Here is a 24,571-nt window from a genome sequence, read left to right on the forward strand (position 1 = left end):
ACTTCAACTCGCAAATGCTAGCCCATCTACCCGTTAAAACGTCTCGCCACAGAGAGCAACAGTCCTACAAACAGTACAAATATTCAGTCATTACACTTCCCTCACTTCACTTCTGAGATATAGATGGCAGCACTAAAAATCATACACAACACTAGCACGGCCCCCATATGAGGGGGGCTGACAGGGCTCCAGCCCTGAGGCCCAGGAGTCAGGGAGGCCCGTGGAAAGATCTTTTTGGTTTTATTTCTTTCAGATATATCCCATAGGAAAATAGACAGGACTCTTTAATATCAATCATATCAATTTGTACTCGTATGGACGGACATCTTGAACTACGTACCTTCTATTCTCATTGAATTTTTTTTTTAACTATACACATGTACAAATAAACGAAAAAAAAAAGAAAAAAAAACCCGGAAACGAAGAAAAGAACATTGTACAAGCCCCCCCCCCCCCCCGGCTCTCATGGCAGTCGTTCTCCTAGGAAGGAAGAAAAGACGTGATGGTCATGGCTACTGAGACGTCAAGGACACCAGCATTTTGTGTGTCCTCAGGGCTATAGTCACTAGAATGAGGGAGGCCACCAGAATAATCCTTATGTAGTCGTCTAGCGTGTGTAGGGACCTACAGGGCTACCCCTGCGGTTTCAGTTCGTAGAAGGCCATAATGTCTCGATAGAATGAAAATTGGAGTAAACAGACGTCGTATTCCACAGTGAAATTCCCTCTAGGTGCCGATAAAGCACATGAACCTCCCTTCCCCCAACATCCTGGAACAGGGGGCCCCGTAGGCTGCGCTCTTCAGCGGACCCACTCTATAAAGTGAACTAATAGTGGGGAAAACAGACAAAAATGACAAGAATGGTCCAGTCCCCAGGCCTGAAGCTCCGCCAGTCCCACTCTCGTGGGCGGGTTATGATAGTGAGACAGCTTTGTTGCAAGCTTTTGTACAAAATACAGTGGATCCCGCATATAACGTTTTCCTCCTTAGGCTGCCGGCACACTACGGTTCGGCTGGCGCGGTTGATCTTATCAGCAACCGTGGAATTTCGCGTGAAACACACACTGCTGTTAGCAACCGGGTTTTTTTTATTTTTTAATGTCACGTGACATCTCGGTATTGGCTAAATTATTTTCGCCAAGCTGAAGTTGGCTCCAGCTAGCATGCGAATTCGTGCTCATAAGCTGCATTGCAGTAAAACCCCCTCTTAACGGATACTCCCTCTTTTACGGACAAATAATAATTTGCAGTTGTATAATATATAAAAGTATGAATTTCAAACCTCTCTTTAACGGTCACCCATTTTACATGGATTTAATTTTTTTGTCCTGTCCGTGTTCACAAGAAGGAGGGGTTTTACTGTGTATACTAATAAAAATATTCATGTAATAGAATTTAATTTTCTGTAACAATATTTGCCGTTTGAAATTAATTCAAAGTTGAAGAAAGACAACCTACAAGTTGACCCATTTTTGATGCTTTTACGATTCGTGACCAAATCGCACAAATTTTTTTATATATCATGACTGGAATCATCATAATTTATTTAAATAACATATATTATAAAAAACTATTTAAATAACATATTTTTGTCATATAAAGCCGGTCTTTTTTCAACCGCGCTTATGATTTTTTCGGAATAACTATCGCTAGCCATTAACGAATCAGAATCTGCTGAAGACATGGTGGCACAAAAAAATTTCGTTGACACAGCTTTGAATGGAACTGGTAAATAAGAAATGAGATGGATAAAATATGATTAGTAATGTACTGCAACACTGTGCAAGCGCCATCACGCGTTCTAATAATAATCGTAGCTGCGGCTTCAGATTGGCTTACTGATACCAAAACCTTTCTGAAGTGGACACCTCTACGGTTCCATTACAATTAAATTAAGCCGTTCGGTATTGCCGACATTCTGTGTTGTAGGATTATGACGGTGCCTTTCAAAGTTGCCCCATGTAGGAGATGTCCGAGTTGACAGGTCCCACGAAATTTGTTTTATGTTTCGCGAAGTCCCTTTTTTTAAAAGACCATTCGTTTTCCCAAGGGCGTGCATGGAAGGCTAGTCAATTGGGCTTAAATGGAAGTACAGTATCTAAATTTTATTACTTTTCCCAACAGGTCTATTGCTCTTAAAATAGATAATGGTTTTTCTTATAATTCTCAGAAATCCGGATGAAAGCAAACAAACTGAAAAACGGTTACCGACTGGTATACCCGTTTGGAAGACCTTGGCAGGGGTTCTTGAAACTTTAGCCACTCGCGGCTTCTTCGGCCTGCTCGTAAGAATAGCAAGAGCCATTCCAAAGCACTGCAGGGGTTCACGGCAATGCAAAGTCGTCGTGACGTCCTTCCGAGCGATAATGCCGAACATTCCCAGAAAAAGCGACCCACACCTCGAGAACTTCTGTTTTGGGTTTGGGGTGTACATCAGAAAGAAGGGGAGGGGGAAGGGACTACTTTGCGAACTCAGCAAAGCTGTTCGTGGGACCAAGGCCATCTTAAAGCCACCCATATTCGCGTGACCCTGGGCTTCTTGTTCACATAGGGCCTACATGACCAGATGTAGTATAATGGTTTAGAGCAGGCATCTTCAACCTGTTGCTCGCGAGCACCACGGTGCTACCTGAAGCAACTGGAGTTCTCGAAGCTCCTGTCCAATAATTGCTGGCTAGAATTCGATAGACGTTTCAGTCAAATTACCTCGTTCAAATTGCATTCGAGGATTAAAATCATCCTAATTTTTGATGCATACGTATGATCAAACTTGTAAGGGTGCTGTCCTTTCGATGATGGGTACAGCCAGTGACCACAACTAGAAAAAGGTTGAGGACCTCCGGTTTAGAGTGTAAATAATTACATAATGGGTGATTACAGTTTAAGTTCTCGTACTTCGAGTAGTTTTTCCTCAAAAACTGCTTAACCGAGTACATCCAAATTTTCAGGATATCTCAATGAGACCATGGGGAGATTTATGAAGTAAAACAAATACAGTCTAACCCCGTTTTAACGAATACCGTTACAGTGAAAATCTCGTTCTAACGAAAACTTTTCTAACCTCCCACAACAGTTTACATAGGCACAACGGCAACAACCTGGAATTCCTTCACAAGGAAATTTCGTTGTAACGAAGTGATTTCTCCGGTCTCTTGGAAGTTTGCTATAATGGGATTAAGCTGCAGTTCAATTTTCGACCAACAAGTGAAACAGTGCCCCCCACCCGGGGTAGAAGGTCCTGGGGAAAGATGGGGGGGGGGCAGCACGAGAAGGAAATACGGTACAAAGGGCCATCAGCTTACAAAAAAATTGGCAACCACTGGAACGTATGATATTTTCGTTTAATGTAATTTTTTTTTAAATTTATTCAATCACACATGATACAGTATAACGCTGTATAATAATACTAAGAACATCCCTCAACGGAGGATTAGTAAATCCGTTGTGATGAACACAAAGAACCGCGGTAACGAAAAACGTCATAAAAACTTCTTCGTTTATCACTTCTCCCGAACAGTTATCAGATGATTTTTTCCAGATGATGCGATGACACGAAGGGAACGTAATGTCCTTATACGAAATTATTTACATGCTTCACACTAAATCCGTTTCCAGACACAGATTTATGGCTTCGCCACGTGCTGGCTATTCGAATTGCTCTGCCCCCATTCACGTTACAATTTAAAGTTATTGACCACGAATTACTCAAATTTGCCGCCCCTCTGAACTTGCTACCCCGGCCCGCTTAACACCCTGTACATACGGCATCAGGGCCGCAACTAGAGAGGAGCAGGTGGGACTGGTGCCAGGGTCGTCTTAAGAGTATTATGGGCCCCCCGGGCCAAGTGGTTTTTAGGAGGCCCTACATGGTAAATCCTTGAAAATTTCAATCGTATCTCATTTTTGGGAGGCCCCTTTTCTCTTGAGGCACCCGGGCCGTGCTCGGGTGGGCCCATGCGTTAAGACGGCACTGACTGATGCCCCCGAACTCCGAGCCAGACAGGAGCGCAAATGTTAACCCTTCATCTCTCCTTCAATATTAAAAGGGGGCGCCAAAATGCGTGCTTACCCGGCTGACCACGCATGTCGTTGTGGCCCTGTTCATCAGTATGTATGTTGCAAGGTTTAAGGTACATACAGGGCCGCAGCTGGATACTTTTTTAACTGGAGCTAGCAAGCTTTTGGCAGCCCCGTATAAGGAAAGGTTAGAAGGAGTGGTGTTAAAGGGGCAATTCGGCGCCCCCTCTAGTTCAGCACTCGATACAGTGGACCCGCTCTCCCTAGTTGCGACTTTGTGTGTGTATGTAGATTAAAAACTGCTTGAAAAGAACGGTAGGTGTGAAAATTGTCTTAGTGCACTCTTCGATATTACCCGCATACAACGTTTTGTCTAAATCAGCGGTTCTCAATCTTTTTTGACCCACGGAGCCCTTTCCAGTATATAATTTCTGTGGCGGAGCCCCGTAGGCCTATTTTTTATTTATTCATCAAAGTTACTGATTTATTTTTATTCAAAAATATTAATAATTATTTTTTTCAAATTTACTGGTTCTTTTTTTATTTTCCTCGAGGTCCGCGGATCCCTTGGGAGTTCACATGGAGCACCGATTGAGAACCGCTGGCCTAGATGGTTTTTTTTCATTGCAAAAACAACAGATAGACAGCCACATTCATATACGATACAAAAATAAATACCAAAAAGACAGAATAATGAAAGCAAAACACACACACAATGCAGCTCTTAGGGACATATTTCATCCCCGGTTCATACTTAGGCTTTTAATAAATGTTTCAAAAGTTTGATATGGAGAATTTGCAAATATAAAAGTATATTCCTTCAGATGTCTGATTATTTTTACTTCTAATTTTTTATGAATTTATTATAAATGGTTGGGCCCCGTGGTAATTTGTAGTCTTTTGGATGAGGTAACCAATTGGTTTTTTGCTAACACGTTATAATCGGGATCCAATGCATTTCATTCAAATGTTCTAAAATATACATCTCGGTTTTAGCGTAATCACGTTAGTTTATGAATGTCATTATAACCGAGTTTTAATATATGCTCATGTAGGAAAGCAAAAAAATTTCACTAGTTAGAAAAATTTAATTTTTTCTTCATTGGTTTTTTTTATTGTTATCAGTGCAAAAGCGCCAAACAAAGAATTAGCTTCTGTCGAATAGAACTTCACCATACAGTTCTTCGAATTTGTCTTTTCCCCTCATTTTTATGGCAACCTGAGGAGAGCAATTCCTTTGTCCAGTTCATCCGAAATCCCATCACCCTCCTTGTCAAACCACTTAATAGACAATGGAACAGAGCAACCGCTGGTCCAGCCGAACCGTCATCAGGGAGCTCAAGCCTTTGCAATACATGATGGCAGCTTTCCGGTTACCCCAACCGTCCAAAAAAATGTGGATTTTCTCGGTTGAAAAAACCGCGCTCAGCGGTTGCAGTTGTATCTGTGCGTTGACAGAATAAAACTATAGATGATGCCTTCCCCCCCCCCAACCTCAACCGCGTGCAACCGCGCCGTAGTCAGGTCCCAGCCTTAGTGCAACTTATTTTGCGACTCTCCGGTGCCAACTCTTAATACTGATACTCATCGAGATTTCTCGTTTAAAGCGTTTTTCCCGCAAAAAGTATTGTACGAAATGGCTGTAATGACGTGTGTACTGAATCACGTGATTTCGCTCACGGCCCCTCTAGTAACCCCCTCCCTCTCCCAGTCCGAACAAATCAAGGGGTTTTTTCCTTGCTTCACAAAAAAAGGCTACATTCCGCATCGGCCTTTTTTACTCGCTGTACTGTCTTGAGGACACATCTCCCCTCGAAACTTCTATTCACAGACATATTGTGACACAGAAAAATATTTACTGTTCGCGTCTGCAAAAATACAGTTGTTCGAAATCTTCTAGTAAAATAGTTGAACGAGTTTGCGTACATAAAGGATTGATTTTTTTCCCCACGCGGATGAATCCTACGGTTCTAGACCAAAAGAACGGTAAGCAAAGCTAAAAATTTGAATTTTTGTTAAATTTTTATTTTGAGCATTAACAGTTAACTATAATAAATCTATGTCAGAAGAGTTTGGCCCTGCATCGAGGCCAGTTGCGATGTTTGTTGAATTGTGTTTCATAAAGTTTAAAAACGATTACCGTATATACTCGTGTATAAGCCGACCCCCCCACTTCAGGACCACCAAAACCGCAATAAATTGAAAACCCGTGTATAAGCCGACCCCAAAAAAAATCTGTGCATTTTAGGGAAAAAAATTCTTATATTTTTATGCAAAATGAATAGCTTCCGGAAATTTACAATAGAAAATGATTCAAACTTTTTAATCCATTTCTTTTGAGTCTCCAAGCTCATCGTAATCGATCATATCATCATAGGGGGTGCGGCATCTTCGTTTTTATCCTCATCTGGGCTGGCATCGCCATTGTCACTTTCAGAGGATATCATCTTCTGTTCCGTCCATCGCATTGCTGATGCAACACTTTTTGAAGGATCGGATGATAATTTCGGTGGTAACAGAATTCCATGCCTCGTGTACCCATTGGCACACTAGGCCAATGTCAGGTTTCTTCCAGGCACCACCTTTTTGCAGTTGCTTTATCATCGGGACTCATCCATTCGATCCAGAAATTTCTCAGTCTTTGAGAGGCTGTTGATGCTCATATCTAAAGGCTTCACAATCGACGTTAGCCCACCTGGTATAAAAGCTAATGATATTTTCGATTTCTTTGCCTCGGCTTTGACATTATCGGTTCTGTGGGGTTTGAACGTTTGAACGTATCCCATACCAATAATGCCGGTTTCTCGAACACTGCTCCGGGCCTTTTGTTCCATATTTCCTGGATCCATTGTAGAATACCCTTTTCATCCATCCAGCCCTTTTCCTGGGCTTTCGCGATCTTTCTTAATCGCATTTGTCACATTAATGTAACATACTTATCAATTTCAGATGTCACATACGCAATTGTGGTGATTTCTTTTTCTCACTGTATAAATTTTTTTTATAACCTCCTCAGGGATTTTCGCCCTGGCTTAAAGGATTATGTACGTTTTGAGATAGAATATGGTGAATATGAACTTTGGGTGACTTTTATCATAAATCAGCACTTAAAGTTGAACTTCCAGGCTTCCAGGAGAAATATCCTATGGGAAAAGTGTGATTAATTACATAAAATTTAGCAGTAAAATTATAGAAAAAAATATATCTAAAGATGAATATTGCCTGCACCATCTTGGGTGAAACACTTTGTTCAAAGTGTTCACAAAAATAAATAAATGAATGAAAATCTGAAAGGAATGCATATTTGCTGAGAGAGAGAGAGAAAGAGGAAGAATTTTCTTCCTTTTGAAAATCACAACTGGAGGCAATTTCTTTCCATCGGCCATGCACGATAGCACGACCGTAAATCGTGTTTTTTAGGGCCCAGTTGTTCTAACAAAGATGGTTTTTTTTCCCGAGTTCATCAACAGTTCTATTGCTTGAAAAATCGAAAGTAACTGGAGTTTCGTCCATATTACCGATTTGTGACAGTTCAAATCCATGTCTTTTTCGCAGTTCAATTATGAACTTCTGGAAAGATTCAATTCTGCTTTCCAATTTTTCTGAGAGTTTTTGTGCGATCTTTGTTCGCTGGCGTAAGCACAGGTCGAAACGGTTCATGAAACGAGTACACCAACCTGAGGATGCATAGAACTTTTCTGGATTTGTGTCTTTGAATTTAACACTCTCAGCTAGTTTCGATGCTTTCGGACGAATGGCTGTCCTTGCCACGATTGTACCTTTGAGTCTGAGGTGTAGCACCCATTCATTCAATTCCTTTTCAAGTTCAGGGAACACCGATACTTTTACTCGAAGAGTGTTTTTTTGTCTTTCGCATGGCTGAAACTTTCTCTTTCATTTTCCGCCATTCTCTCACTTGTTTCTCATTGACGTTATATGTCCGAGCTGCAGCACAGTTATTATTTTCTTCCGCGAATTTGATAACTTTCAGTATGAAAGACGCATCATACGGGAACATTTTTGCTTTCCCCATTTTTGATCGTTGATACTTACTGATACAACACTAGATCAATGATTTTTCTGTGGGTGATCACGACTTGTACTGCCCGGAAAAAAAATTACCACGTGGATTTAAACTGGAAAGTACTAACACTACTAACACAACCGCCATATATAGCTACAAAAATCACTCTGATGATTTGCAACACCATCTATCGCTACTAATCATTAGCGCCATCTATAGTTACAAAATACTACTGATTGCGGGGGTCGATATTTTCTCGTCAAAAACTGACCCGTGTATAAGCCGACCCCCCCACTTGAGGAACGAATTTTTCCACAAAAAAACTCGGCTTATACACGATTATATACGGTATTTTTAATAGGGCATATCTCAAATTACAGAGTAACCTCGTTCATACGTCACGCAGTTATACAACTTTCATGTTTATACGATGTTTAACTTAGGTAGCAATTGGTAACAATACATTTTAAACAACAATACAACAAATACATTTCAATGTTAAAATATTTCATTCATTTATTTAACGTAAAACCTCAATTATTCGACGTTTTCACTTCGACTAAAACTCGGAAACTTTTGAAATAAGAAAAACGTAATTTATATCCATCAAATGCGCACAAAATTTTTGTATGCAGTGAAAAAGCGTTGCTGCAACAGTTCTAGCATATTGTCACCGCAAAAGACAAATTTTAGGGTGATTGCTGACGTATACGAAAATTGCCAGTGAGATGGCTGATGACCATTTAGAGTGGACACTTAGGTGATTTGTTTATTGCCTCTTTCTGAGAATACGCAGATGTGGAGAGTCCCGAAGAAATGAGTTTCAATTGTTTTGACGGCCATATGACCTTTCAGAATTTTTTCTCTCCCTATGTTTTCAACGTTATCCCGAGAGGGTGAGAAAGTCTACTGGGCATTTGGGGGGTACAGGTCTGCCGAAAATAGGTACACATGCACCGCAAGTTCTTTCGATCATTTCCTGTAGAACTTTCTTTTGATGTGGTGCTTTGTTTGCTGACAGGGCCGTCTTAAGACCATCATGGGCCTCCGGGCCAATTAATTTTTCTGAGGCCCAACCTAGAGAATTCTCGAAAATTTCAATTACTTCCCATTTTTGTGAGGCCCCCCTCTTCTTTTGAGGCCCCCGGGCCGTGCTCGGGTGGGTCCATGCGGCCCTTCAGACGGCACTGCTTGCTGACTGTGTCAAATTCGTCGTTCGTAATGTCGAAAAACAAAAAAAACGCTCTCTCTAAAAAAACTGGAAATTTTGGAAGAATTCAACAAGAATTTTAAATTGATAACGAAAGTTCATCTTGCAAACAGGCCCGTCATTTAGGGGGGGGGGGCAACGGCCCCCTGTCTTTTGAAAATACACTAAAAATGGTATATATATACATACATTGAGTACATGTGTTTTCCCCTCCTGGAAAAAGTTTGCCCCCCCCTGGAAGAATTTTGCCTCCCCCCCTCCGGAGAAAGTTGAAATGACGGTCCTGCTTGCAAACCAATTGAATATGTTCGTTTCAACTTTTTGAAACGATCATAAAGTAGAGAAACAACCAAAGAGCAAGCTCCTGATTGAAAATCATCTACTGCCAAAAAAAAAGTCCAAGATGGGGAAATTTTTGCAAGTCGAGAAGATTTTGTTGCCATTTTGTACCCAATGTCGTGTCCCAAAGGTAATGTTGTGCCAAATTTTATTTCTTTAAATGATTCGAAACGTGATTTAATTTCCTCTCAAGTATGAAATATTTTTTAGAACAGAATTGGAATGCAATTAAACACATAAAATTTTATAACATTTTATATGTATGAGGGGGGGGGGGATAATTTTTTAAAAAGGCTGTTATATTCACTTCGACTTATACATAAAACGTTTTATGAAATGTATTTGACTCGGCCTCTTGAACGTCGTATAAACGACTGTAACAAAAGTGTAAAGTTGCTCAGTTGAATAGATTAAGTGAACATAAATATTTGATTTATTTCAGTTCAATTTTTCAGGCCGGTGCTTCAACCGAGGCCAATGAAAATAGTTTTCATTATTATTACAAATATACTTTATTATTATTACTTTATTATTATTGTATTATTACTTATACTTTAACTCTTTAATTCACTAAATTTATTTATTATTTTTGCACGCCTGTTGTGAATCGCCTGGCATAACGGAATCGCCTTCGTTTTATCAAAAAAATAATTGCATGGAATAACTTCACGTTAGAGCAAGGCGCCCTTTTTCCCTATTCAATGCTTGTCTGCGAGCTCCACCGGCTCTCCAGAGCTGTTTAACAAAGAATATTTTCGAAAACCTCACACGATGACAAAGGTTGGAGGCGCACAGTTTGAGAACCCGTGCGTTATAGGAATAATCTTTGATAGAAATTTTGTTTTGTGTAAAACACGTTTCAAACTGGTTCGTCATGTGTAGAGATTCTACAGTAGTTTCATTTGGTGTAGTATGAGTATACTTGCTTCCTTGGTGAACAACGAAACTATAGAGATGCGGTGGATATCTTATCTGAGAGAAACTAAGGATAATTTTGATACTGTGCATATACAAGTATATCTATATATAATTGATTTTCTGTCTGTGTGTATGTTCTCTATACAAATCCACAATTTTAGATCGATCGTCGCCAAAATTTGGATATATACCAAACAGGGCCCGGATTGACAGGCTACTTTAAAAGTTCGTCAGAGAAGGGCAGATACCCGAAATGGACGAAAAATCGTCGGGCAACAATGGTTTCTGGGCCTCAACAATCACTTTCGGAATGTTTACTTTGGTTACCGTGGTTCCCTAGTAATGCGTTTTACACGTGCCTTTACAATGGCTTGTCACTTCTTTAATCCTGCCAGTATTATATATTTATTCCTTTGTAATGGTTTGTCACTTTTCCCAATCCTCCCAATAAATGAAGAAAACACGGGCAGCGCCGGGTATTGTAGCTAGTATTATGCACGATAAAACTGCAGTGAAATCTCAGTATAACGATATTCTGCGGACGAAGAAAAATACCATCATAGAGGTATTATCGCTAATCGAGAGACTTTGAAATTGAACACTAGCCATCAGGCTAGCAACTAAATGCCTAATCAGCTGAGGTAAGCACATATTTTGACATCCCCCCCCCTGTAATTTTGAAGAAGAGGCTATGAAAGGTGAATTTTGCGAACTTTTCTGGTCCTGGGCAAGATACCTGCTTGTCCCCCCCCCCCCCAGTTGCGGCCCTGCCGACCATGGATCACGATCACCATTGGCGTATGCAAAGGGGGTTTAGGGTTCTAACCCCCCCCCCTCCAGAGCCGAGAGTATAGGGAAAATTATTATAAAATTATTGCAGGAAAAAAGAACGTAACCCCCCACCCTCGTGAAAATGGCAAGACGCCTATGGCAATCACAAGTTTCTATGGGAAAACCATATCGCCTAACCAATTCGTTCTTTTAACTGGCCCATAGGGGAGCTCTATTGTATTGCGTAAAATTATATACAAATCACATAATCATATCTCGAAATGCGATAATATTTATCACACACACACAATTATATTTTATTATTTAGTTTAAATATACAGTGAAACCTCGATATAACAATATTCTACGGACCAAAAAAAATATTGTGGTAGAGGGATTAAAGAGGTTACATTATCCTCACGTGTGATCAAATGTATGCTATTGTCATTTTTTCTATATCGGCATTGTTAGTATTATCGGAAAATGCGCTTTTATGCATGTATTCGTTACAAAAAAGTTTAATTGATTAGTTTATTAATAAAATTCACTTAGATGTGTATTGTCCCTGTACACAGCTTACCACATAGTGCTTTTGTGTCGTACACATAGTGCAGCAATACAACTAACGTTAGCTTTCGGTGATCATTTAGTGCAAAATATTGATGTCATCAGATGTCTTCAAAAGAACGAGAACAAGTAGCGAAGTTAAAATTAAATTCGAAACGATTTTTAACAAAATATAAAAAATATTGTTGTAGCGATTTCAAAATTCTCCTAAAAATATCGGGTTATAGAGGCGTTTATCATAGTAGATGGTGTCGTTGTACTGAGAGTTTAACATTAAGCCAGGCAATTCCAAACAAGATTTGAAAAAAATATCATTGTAGATGTATTTATTATCGATTATCGCGTGTTGTAGCGATGTTTTGCTGCATATACAAATGCCGTATCGTATGCAGGATATTCTAATGGGGGGGGGGGGAAGGGCATTCAACATTTTTTTCTTCCCGAAAGAGGTTTCTTTTTTTTTTTTTTTTACTGAAAAAATACATCATAATCTTTTCTCAAGGGAGGTGCACAAAATTTTTCGGGGGGGGGGGGTAGGGGGCCCGCGAAAAATCCTGGGCTGGGGATCCGGCACTAGCATGTGGGGGCCATGAACACTAGATACGCACTCAGACTGTTAGGTACACATAGTTACACTTCCGGCACAACTCGCTAGGTAGTAAATTGCCCATGGCGATAGACCTGAGTTGTGCTCGGCTAGAAGAAGAAGAAGCACAGAAAGGTGTATTTACAGAGAGAGAGGGTCGTATAAAATTAATACGTGACTGCTGAGGGACTTGGTCTGGGAGTGACAAAACGTCTGATCTATTGAGTTTGCAAGCATGTGAGTGACTATAAGAGTGACCTTAGTGAGCAACCAGGTCAGTGAGTAACCAAAAAAGAAAGACTTAGACAATTTGTGAGCATGTGAGTAACCAAAGAGGGGGTGACCTAGAGGGTAAGGAAACAGGTTGGTGAGTGGCCAAAAGAGCGAATAATGAAGTGTGCATGCATGTGAGCAACAAAAAAAAGTAAAACCTAGAGCAGCTGTTCTCACCCTTTCTTAACTCGCGGAGCCAAACAGGCATTTTTTTAGCTTTATGATATTTTTTGAGTAATTTTAATTTTCTCAATTGGGCACGAAGCTCCTGTGAAGTGCACACGGAGAGAACCGCTTACCCAGAGAGTGTTTCAGCATAGGAGGGATTGAGAGAGCGAGGGAAGTGGTCAGTGAGTTACCAAAAGAGGGACCTAGAGAGTGAGAAACGATTTAGAGCATGCTTTTCAACTTTTAGAATCTCTCTTGCCGGTTGATTCTTTCTTTCTTTCTTTCTTTCTTTTGAGTGGTAGTCCCGGAAATAAACACGACTAATGGGAAATTTATGGAAAAAAATGAAATGATAGATTACTCACGGCCCGATATCACTGATGACAGTAGCCGCTACCGGATCACGGTCCGGTGGTTGAAAGGCACTGATTTTGAGTGTATAAGCATGCGAGTGACAAAAACAGAGTGCAGCCAAGTGGATGATAGAAAGAGTGCCCTTGGGTGCAAAGAGCCAAGGCGGTGAGTGACCAAATAAATTATCAAGGAAGTCTGCAAGTATGTGAGTGACCATAAGAATGCTTTAGAGACAGAGACATATTTATTAGGAGAGGGGGGGGCAGTGGCGTCATAACACATGGGCCCTCCCGGGCACGGCCAAGGGGGCTCAAGAGAACAAGGGCGCCACAAAAATGAAATCTGGTCAGAAAAATCACTTGACCCGGGTGGCCCATGACGCTCTTAAGACGGCGCTGGGGGGGGGGGGGGAATAAGTTGGCTAAAGCCTAATGTAGCGAATTTGAAGAAAGGGAAATCAAGAAAATTAGACACGAATGAAAACTTTCCTGACACAGAGGTACAACGAAACACGGCGACTTGACCGCAGCAAAAAATTGCTACCACAGGGACGGGAGTCCCCCGTCGAGGGGTTAGCGCACCAACCTTTCGATGAGTATAAAAAACAAGCCTGCCGTGCGGAATCTGCAATAAATTGTAGGTCCCGGTAAAATTAGTCCTCGTGAGCAGAAAATGACCGTGGTGCGACAAAAATTATCAAAAATGATCGAATGAACAAAAGGCGGCAAAATTTACGTAGCCCACAGGCAGCAAAATTACAAATCCCACTCTCATAGCACAAGCGTTCTATCAGCGGCGTAGCTTTCAATTCATCGCCAGTCTGTAACTGGGGGGCTTGCCATTGCTTCTAGCAATTGGCACCGCCTATACTTCATAATGGCTTCCTAGTTGAAAACAAATTGAGACAAAAAGTTAATTTTGCTTTTCTGCCTCCATGTACAATGTTGACTTGACGAAGGATATAATATGGAGTGCATTTTACTATTTTCATGTTTTTCTTGCAGTTTCTTGTGTCGGTACTACAGTGATTCTTATCAGTTTTCAGAATCGATAAAGCTTCCTCGGGAGCATATGTCACTATGTCATCCTCTCACTTCTGAAAGAAATACCCGGCACACATCTGTTCGGATGGGTGTAGCTATGTCTAGGCCCTACTGAAAAAATTGAGGCTTAGGATTTCTATTGCGGAATGACCACTGAGCAAAGGAGAAAAAAACAACTTTTGATGTTCCAGTCCGAAAGTCTTTGTTGTTGAAAATGAAGTAAAAATAACAAAAGTTATGAATGGCTTATTTGGATATTTTCACGCGCACTCTTTTCCCTTATTCTGTTAACCCTTTATGACGCACCAGCATTTAAAGTTGGAATTTAAAAAGTTGTAGGCTGTCTACTTAGGCCTAAAGGAGTAAGTAGGTACAATTTTGTAATCACAAAAAATATACAAAACTTCTTGTAAATACGAGGATATTTAAATAACGCGTCACAGCTTAAAATCATGGATTGCTTTGTTTGGTGGTGTCTTTTATGATTGAAAAGGAAAAAGTAAATGGTATACTTATTTTTATCCATTTATAATTGAATTTAACGGTTTGAGTAGATAGTCAAGTTGGGTGATCCATGTAGTTAAACACTGAGAAACAAATGGTTAATGGAAAAAACAATTGGAATGCCCTTTTAATAAACTGGTCAGTTCTGGCCAATCGTCGTCTAAAGGATGATGCGTGAAAAATGATTAAATGACACCATCAAAGAGCGGGATCATAGGAAGTAATTGTTTCTCGTATTCACTGACATTTATAAGCCAAATAGATGGAACTAATACAAAAAAACTACCTTTCTTTTCTCACAGTCGAAATGCCCGATTGAACCGAGGGAAAAAGGTGAATCATACTTTGGTTTTGTCATGCTACTCGGAAAATAGAGAGAGACGCATGGCTATAAAATATAACACTCGAGAGAGATGTGGATCCAGGACGATGTGACGGAAAGAGTGAAATGCGTAAGTTTGTTTCATCGTCCAATATTTTACGTGACAAACAAATACTCACATTTTATTTGGCTTTTGGTAGAGGTGGTTGTTTCCATCGCCTCCTCGATCCCCGCCTGAGCGAACACAGGCATATTCAGCGACTAATAAAGCTGAGGCAGATATCTCCAGCTTCGAATGGAATGGAGCCGATGCAGATACAGAAGAGCCTCTCGATAACGGTCACCCATGGGATCAAAAATTTTGTCTGCTAATAGAAAGTGTCCATTTATGGGAGGTACGATATACAGTGGAACCTCATTTGTACAACTTTCGCATTTATTCGCAGTTTGACTTCGGTCTCGCAATTGGTTTCTATACTAAATTTTAATGTTAAATGTGTATGTGTGTGCCCTATTATATATTGTAAATTAATATCTAACTTTTTTATACAGTAAAGGTGAACACCTGTTCAGTGGTTCTGCGTAATAATCAATTGTCTCGATAAAGAAAGGTTGATTAAATTTCACTGCATTCATCACTTTTACATACGATTATCCAAAATGCCCACAATAAAGTGGAAAGTTTCATAAATATAGAAAAATTTATAACCTTACTTCTCTTCATTAAAGCAATTAATTATTTTCACACGTAGATGACATGTGCACTACACATATTTTACAATAAAAATTCAATAAAGTTAAAATAAGTGTGAAGAAGATAAAACATCTATAAAAACCTTTATCAGTCTTCGAATGTTGGCTTTTTTTCTCACCTATCACCATGTGCAAACAATACCAACATTGCCATTTGGAATCATCATCCTGGACCAGAGTTATGTTCAGTTAATCAAATAATTAAGTAAAAGATTATTATATTTGCCAATATGAACTTGCAATCATACATAATCATTGTTGATTATTATACACTCATGTCCATAAATTAAGGATAATTCAGAATCACACGGAAATCGAAATCTAAAGTAAAAATTTCACCTGTAGAATTATCACACACATCTGCAAGAATGATATGCAAATTTCAGGAAGCCACCAGATGATGCCGATAGTACGTCACAATGACGAGAGTGTAAGAGGGGGGTATATAAGGAATGGTGGCAAAGAAGTAAAATTGTTCACAAGAGTTCTGTAAGGCGCTCAGTGCCATAAGCGAATAGTTATGACACAGAGGACACATGTGGACGATTTTTTACGTGGTAGAATTATCGGCCGCCTGGAATGTGGGCGTACTCAGATGGAAGTATCCGAGGAACTTGCCCAAAGTGTCATCTCTAGGCTTTGGCAACGATTCCAAGATAACGGAAATGTCAGTAGACGTTACAGTACAGGTCGCCCCCGAGTTACAACGCCGAATGAAGACCGGTATTTGGCAGTAACTGCCAAAAGAAGCAGACGGAGCACAGCATCCGACCTGTCTCGTCAGCTATCTGCAGCTACGGGTACCACAGTTTCAAGGCAAACCGTGTACAGACGTTTGGGAGATATTGGTACATATGCTCGCAGGCCTGTCAGATGTGTTCCGCTCACGGAAACTCACTGTCGGCAGCGATTAGCCTGGAGTAGAGAACATGCAATGTGGACATCGTCACAGTGGGCTTGTGTGATGTTTTCCGACGAGTCCAGGTTTAGCTTGCAGTCTGATTCACGTCGGACTTTCATATGGAGAACGCCAGGTACCCGTTACCACCAAGACAACATCATTGAACGACACCGTTACGGTGGTGCAGCATTGCTCGTTTGGGGTGGAATTATACTGGGTTCCAGAACAGATCTGCATGTTCAAACCGGAACCATGAAATCCCAAATTTATCGGGACATCATTCTGGAACAACATGTACGTTTGTTTAGGGGTGCCATGGGCGCAGAATTTGTGTTTATGGATGACAACGCCCGTCCTCACCGAGCAAACATCGTAAACGAATGCCTTGAATCTGAGGATATAACCCGTATGGAATGGCCAGCATTCACACCTGACTTGAATCCGATAGAGCATGTGTGGGCCATGCTTGGCCGACGAGTTGCAGCCCGTCAACCACCTCCTACATGTGTACCGGAACTTCGGAGAACATTGCTTGCTGAGTGGAGTGATCTTTCCCAAGATCAGATCGATAATTTGATACTCAGCATGCCTAGGCGTTGTACGGACTGTATTTCATCGCATGGGAGACATACAATGTATTAACCATCATACCAACCATGTAATAGAAAGTTTTTGTAAAGGAGATATTTTTTACAATTGCTCCAGGTAGCAAAAATCGTAGTTTTTATGAATGGTATCATACATACACCATCGTTTTTGGTCTTTATCTTTTGTTTAATAAATGGGCTTTATGAATAAGTAACCTTTATTTGCCGGAGCTGGCATTATCCTTAATTTATGGACATGAGTGTAAATTGATGCATCTGTAGGCCCCGATGACGTTCCAAACTCCATTCTCAAAAATTGCCCAGAAGAAATCTCCGACTATCTTGTAATCTGAACAACGCCATCCTCCCCACCGATTAGAAAATCAATAAAATTATTCCCATTCACAAAACTGGTCGCCTCTCCAACTCCTTTAGCCAGACCAATATCTATTACTTCATCCTGTTGTAAGATTTTGGAACATGTTATAGCAAAAAAAAATATCCACGCTCATTATTATAGTGACGGACTCGCGATGCGAGGATCCGGGTTCGAACCCCACAGTGGTGGTCGGCTGAAGTTGGTTTTCTGTGGTTCCCAAATTCAAGGCGCAAATGCGAGCCGATCTCCCCATTAAAAAGTCTCGCCACAGAGAGCAACAGTTCTACAACGATAAATCATTCAATCATAACACTTCACTCATAGTTAGAAAAACTAGTGGCAGATGGCAGCACTAGACATAACAAGCATTACAGAGAAACAAAAAACTTCACGTCAGGTTTCACTACACGTACACGCACATTTCCGCATGTACCGATTCGTTGGGGGTTCCGCGGGTGTGGGGGGGGGGTGTGGGCGGGGTGCATGTGTAGTAGGTAGGGCCTCCAAAAAATGGCTCGGGGATCCATGATGTTCTTAAGTCAGCCACCTCGTTGGGCAATTTGCCTGTTGTGGCATTGTATTTGTATTTGTATTTAGAGTCCATTACATTTTTCTTTCCCAACCAACACGGCTACAGTCGATGCGTTTCTACTACATCCCAATTGTCCCTTTTCCTCCATGACCTTTTCAAAGCCATTGATAACAAGTTACAAACCGATATCATCTTCTTGGATTTTTCTAAAGCTTATGATAAATTTCCACACAAAAGACTCCTCCTTAAACTTTCAAATATTGGTCTTAATGTACAATTGCTTAAATGGTTAGAAGCTTTCCTAAAAAATCGTAAATAATTCATTCATTTTAAAGATCATGATTCACCTTCTGTCACTGTAAATTCAAGTACTCCTCAAGGAGCGGTTCTCTTGCCTTTATTGTTTTTAATATATATCAACGATCTCCCTGAAACCCTCAACTGAACCACTAGATTTTTTGCTGATGACTGTGTAATCTACCGCGCAATTAATCACAAATCTGATAAAGAAACTCTCCAACGTAATCTTATTTCCACCTCAGTTTGGTGCTCATTTTGGCTTATGCCTATCAAACTATCTAAAACAGTTTTTATGAGTGCTACTCGTAAAACTCTTCCCCTGGAATTCTCGTATTCGATCAATAACGTAACCATATCCCAAGTTTCTCAATTTAAATATCTGGGAGTCATAATCTTGGCTGATCTCTCTCAGTTGGAATAATAATATCGATTATGTCTACCAGAAATGTTTCAACAAACTCTTTTTTTCTTCGCCGCAACCTCAAACATTCTACTCGTGACATCCGACTTCTTATAATTTAGTAATTTTTAAAACTTATATTTTTCTCGTTCTTTCTTATGCAGCTGAGGTCTGGGACCCCCCACATCTCTAGTAACATCGACAAACTTGAATCTATCCAAAATAAATCCGCCCGCTTTATTCACGACTGCAGGTCATCTTTTAGTTCAGTTTCCGACCTTGAACTCGAACTTAATCTCCTTCCACTCGCAAAAAATTAAAACCTATTCTTCCCTCTAGAGATTGTTTTAAATTCAGTTTTTTCCCAATACCATAGTTGAATGGAACAAGCTCCCCTCTACTATTGTTAACTCCCCCAAGATCTCCGATATTATATATGGATAATCTTCATTTTGAGTTCGATTGCGTCAAACTTAATACGAGGAATGCCTTTAGCTATGCCTCGTTCGTCTTAACTTCCACTAGTGATAACTTTGACTTATTGAGCGACCGTTCACTCTGGCATCGGGCATCCACATAAGAGAATTCTTTGGTACTCCTCGTCATCTTATTGTTGACTCTCCTGTTGATCCGGCCAACGTCCAGGATATCCCTCCTCCAGGCGACGTTGCTAATCAACAATGACTACAGTGTGGTTCCTCACGGTTCCAAAAAACTCCATCTGGATCTTCAAGCATCCCCAAAACGGGACTGATCAGCATTTTTATGAATCCTAGAAGTATAATGAATAAACTGGCCAATCTACACTATTTCATCAATGCACATGACATTGACATCTTGGGCATAGCCGAGTCTTGGCTGAATCAGTCCATTCCAACATCTTCAATAGGCTTACCGGGATATGAAGTATTTCGACACGATCGATCTTTTTCTTCAGGTGGTGGTGTGTGTCTTTTTATTAACATCAAACGCAAACCGAAGCTGGTCTCCAGGCCCCATACGAGCCCACGAGGTTGAGATTGTGTCAGTGGACATCAAGTGTCGAAATAATAGATGCAGGTTGATTTCGGCCTACGTACCTCCTAATAGGTCTTGCTCTGCTGACTATTGGTCTATCTTTTAAAGTGAGCTCTCCCAGCTCTGTTCGGTGCACTTCCCGGTGGTTCTATTTGGAGATTTTAATCTGCATGGCATTGAGAGAGAGAGACTGGACGACCGGTAGGTGTTCATCTGGTGTGGCATCGCGGTTCCTGGAATACTCTACCAAACTGGGTCTTGTCCAGCTGGCCCACTTTCCTACAAGAGGAGTCAACTTTTTGGATCTCCTCTTCACAACGACCCCCTCGTTGGTTCAGGACTTGTTTTCACTCCCCCCGTTCTGCTGCAGTGACAACCCGCCCCACCTTCCACTTCATTTCTCGTTACTTATCACCTCAGACGTACAATTTAATTCATCGTTAAATTACTTCAAGGCCAACTACTCTCTGCTATCTTCTGTCGTCACCGAGGTCTACAACCAGGCACTGGCGGGTCTCATTCCAGCTGTGGATGTCCTCCCTACTCTCTTTTGTCGCTCCCGAGATCATATCCACCTTGTAGTATTTCCCGTAGATCAGACAGAGTTTTACGAATGTGAATCAAAAGAAAACTATATGCCTGGTGCCATTTTAAGAACTTTCGCTCTCAACTTTCCAAAGATCATTACAAAAATATGGCACGGATATACTCAGACTATGTGCAGTATAGAGAGCGTTTGCATCTTCAAAAACTTTGCGCGAATCATGATCGCAATTATTTTTATAAAGATGTCCGCCATAGACTTTGTGCGACCAGGAGTATCCCTGTGCTGTCTCTGAACGACTCACCAATATCTGAAGACCTTGATAAGGCTAATATCTTTATTGACATCTTTTCTCGCTCCTACAGTCCTGATGGACAGGGCTATGACCATTCCTCCAGTGACCTCGCGGAAGACCATCCGTTTTTTAATGACGTGTTCAATACGCAGACAATACAGTCCATTATTTCCTCTCTTTCCAACAGGACATCCCCGGGTCCCGATGGAGTTCCAGGCATATACTTCAAACTCCTCTCCGATATTATATCTCCGCTCCTCAGTTTTCTATTTTCCTACTTTTACATCCATGAGATTATACCTCATTCCTGGCACTCCGCAATTATTATTCCGGTCTACAAAAAGAAGGGTTCCGCCTCAGATCTATGCAACTATCGCCCGATTTCCTTGACTGACATCACCTGCAAAATTTTCGAAAGATGTATTGCCAATCACCTCCTTCCATATGCAATTGAGACGGGTCTTATACCTCCTGCACAATATGGTTTTATACCGGGCCGCTCGTTACCTGTTCAGATCTAGCCAGTTGGCCTATCGACGAAGGTCACAATGCTGATGTAATTTATGTGGATTTTAATAAGGCATTTGATAAAGTCGACAGATCAATCCTTTTAAGAAAGTTAACCGAGATGGGTGTTCCTGGCAAAAAAGTCAGGACGATCCATGTCCTACTGTCAGACAGAGTCCATTGTGTTCGAGTTGCTGGGCTATGTCAGCGAGTCGCCCCGTACCAAGCGGCGTCATCCAAGGATCTGTGTTGGGTCCTATTCTATTCACCTTGTTCACTAATGACATAGCTCAAGTTGTCTCTCCCATACCCATTCTACAATTTGCAGATGATATAAAACTATTCTCAACGACGGACAACACAATGGGCCTCGAGACTGCCTGCTTTCGTCTCTTCCGTTGGAGTAGCCAGAACAATCTTCCTATTTTTATCGTCAAGAGTGGCTCTATGCATCTAGGCAGACCCACCGACTCCGTCTATTATCAGATGGGGCCTGAAGTTTTACAACACTTGACCATATGCTCTGATCTGGGTATTTCGTTATCCGGATCTCTTGACTTCACTGATCATTATCGTAATATGGTATGCAGGGCTAATAGAGTCACATATATGATACGTACGGCGTACAGCAAGTGCGATATGCATACCCTGTCTTTCGCTTTTTGCACATATGTCCGACCGATTCTTTAATACTGCTCGCAGGTGGGGTGTCCATACAAAATTAAAGAGTCCCCCAAAGAGTCCCCCAAATGGCTTTTACTAAACGTCTTCCAGGTATTGGTGGAAGATCATACCAAGAGAGACTCGAGATACTTGGCCTTTACTGCGTTTTTGGAGTCAATGAGGAGACTTTAGTTCTTACCGCCGTTGAATGTGCCGTATTGCAAATACCGTAGGGGAAAGAAAACGTTTCGTACCAAGGAGGAAAAAAGTGTTACTGACTGGGCGGGGGGTACCGAAATGCCAATCTTTATTATCTCCACACTGTCGGTGGTGTTATATACCGCTGTTCGCAAGGGGGTTAGGCAACATGTTTTAATAGAGAAGCCTGCCAATTGTGGAACATTTTTGTGTTTTGTGCCATTTTCAGAATGATTCGACAGAAAACTCATGACCGGTGGATGGTTACGACGAGGATGTATCAACTTCGTGTGGTTTTACACCCAAAATAAAACTAAAATACTAAAAAAGGAATATTTTTTTTTGTATTTTCTTTAATTTCAATTACTTTAATTCCAATGATTGTGCGCATAAATTATCAATAAAGAAAACTCTCGCAAAATACAAAATGTATGAACTTTCTCAGAAATGAGTATTTCTAGGCCCTATATTTGATATTTGTTTACTTTGTTTTCGTCAGGAAGTATATAATGAAGAGCTTTTATACATTTTTCTTGCTGGTAAAACTGCGTTTATAACCGAATGCGGTTTTGTAATAATGCATACAATTCATAAAAATGTGGGTTCTGCCAAGCTCCACACTTGATCCTTTTTTTTTGTTTCGAGGAAAACGTCACATGGCAAGAGCTGTCCTTTTATAGGGCCAGTAAATCGAATGAAATGACCCCGCCTAACATTCTGTACCATGATTTCTTTATATTCCAATTAGGGACTGCAAACGGATGTTGTTCTGGATTGACCCGCTTCATCCCATATCGCTTCCCAGACAAGTTTAAAAAAATCGTATTCTAATCGAATTCATTCATTCTATTTATAACCATCTTACACTGTTTTTATCCCCCCTCCCCCCAGTCGGTTTTTCCAGATGGTGAACCATAGCAAAGACTTTGAACAAAGCCCTGACCGGCACCAATAAAAGAATCTTTGTTGCAGAAGATTCCTTTTATTGTCCTGTCCACTCATCCTACACCAGGACATCCCTCATATAGCGAGCGTTGTTAAACTTAGCTGAACACATAGTGAAACTGAGAGCAACGCAACGATGGGAGGATTGATCCGAGCATTGAAATCAAACACACTGATTCCAATGCGCTTGCGCATACTGGCGCGCACCGCAGCAGAGCGGGAATTCCGCGATAAAGCCGGGTTTTCCTAGAAGCAGGTTTCTACAGTGCGTGCAGCGTGAAAACTCTGATTGGTCAAAAAAAACCTGAATTTCAAGTTTTTAACCAATCAGCGTTTTCACGCTGCACAAGGCGCAGAAATTCTACTTCTAGGAAAACCCGGCTTAACCGATAAGAGCAGCGCATTCAAGATATTTTGTTTTCGCCGCTTTGCTCGCTTGTGTGTAGCTTCAAGATGGCCGTCGATGTTTTCCCCGTTAAAAAGCGGTAGTGCGGTCAAAAATGTCACTAGAATCGTTAATGTAAAGTGCTCGACGTACTTCAAAATGTTGTGGACGATCAAATGAAAACAGCAAGTACCGAACATAACTTTCATATATTTCCCGTCAACCCTTTTTCGTGTGCACGTGCTTAACCAAACCGAAAATGATTTATATTTAGAGTTAATAGTATTTATATTTTGAGTTTTAAGCTAATTTATCATGCACCGTGTGTGGGTAAATGTATTTGAGTCGTCTGAATTAAAAATCATGTGTTTCTGTGGAAAAATTGGCAAGTCTTATTTGTTTGTTTATTTTCTGTGTACCGTTAATATTTTCATACTGGAAGCGTACCGAATGTTTTTTTATGCTGGATTTTTTGGGTGTTAATAATTACGTTTCTTGTGTAAAAAAAATGAAACAATGAAAACAATAAATATTTTTAAACATAAAGCTTTTCGGAGGGGGGGGGGATTTTCTACTTCTACCCTCCCGCTTATGCTAATAATACAAATTTAAACGGTGGGGGGGGGGGCTTTGATAAACTTGACTTTTTTTCTCAATTTTTTACTCATAAATTTAGTAGAAAATATCATTGTTCTTTCGAGAAGTGATCGCACTCAAGTGCCGCGGGAAAAGATGTAGGGAGGGAAGCGACCAAAATATGAGGAATATTTCCGTAGTTATATTTAAAAATAGTGATATTCACACAACACTATTATTTCTAAACTGATGTCTGAGCAATGATTTTTATAATTATGGAATTTTTAAGCATTCTTTAATTAAAAAAACCCAAGCTGATTGCCAGTTTCTTTTCGATACTCTCTGCTATATTAAACGCCCCTACTATGTGTGCCATGTTCCTTGCTCGCAGCTATATTCTCGTCTCGCTTCTCTACTTTCACATTCGTCGCTTTGCTCGCCGCTTCCACTATGTTCTTAGCCTTAAGCACCGTTCACATGTGCAAGATTGGGG

At 40.7% G+C, this 24,571-nt stretch overlaps 1 protein-coding gene across 3 annotated transcripts in view; it reads right to left on the reverse strand.

The window, feature by feature from the left end:
* Nucleotides 1-24,571, reverse strand: part of LOC149080456 (uncharacterized) — a 1,573,269-nt gene that overhangs the window by 541,458 nt on the left and 1,007,240 nt on the right. The window lies entirely within an intron of this gene.

The sequence above is a fragment of the Pholcus phalangioides genome, unplaced genomic scaffold (genome assembly GCF_987345545.1).
Source record: "Pholcus phalangioides strain wild (caught in Gottingen) unplaced genomic scaffold, Ppha-v1.0 ptg000011l_1, whole genome shotgun sequence".
In the NCBI taxonomy this organism is placed as follows: Eukaryota; Metazoa; Arthropoda; class Arachnida; order Araneae; family Pholcidae; genus Pholcus; species Pholcus phalangioides.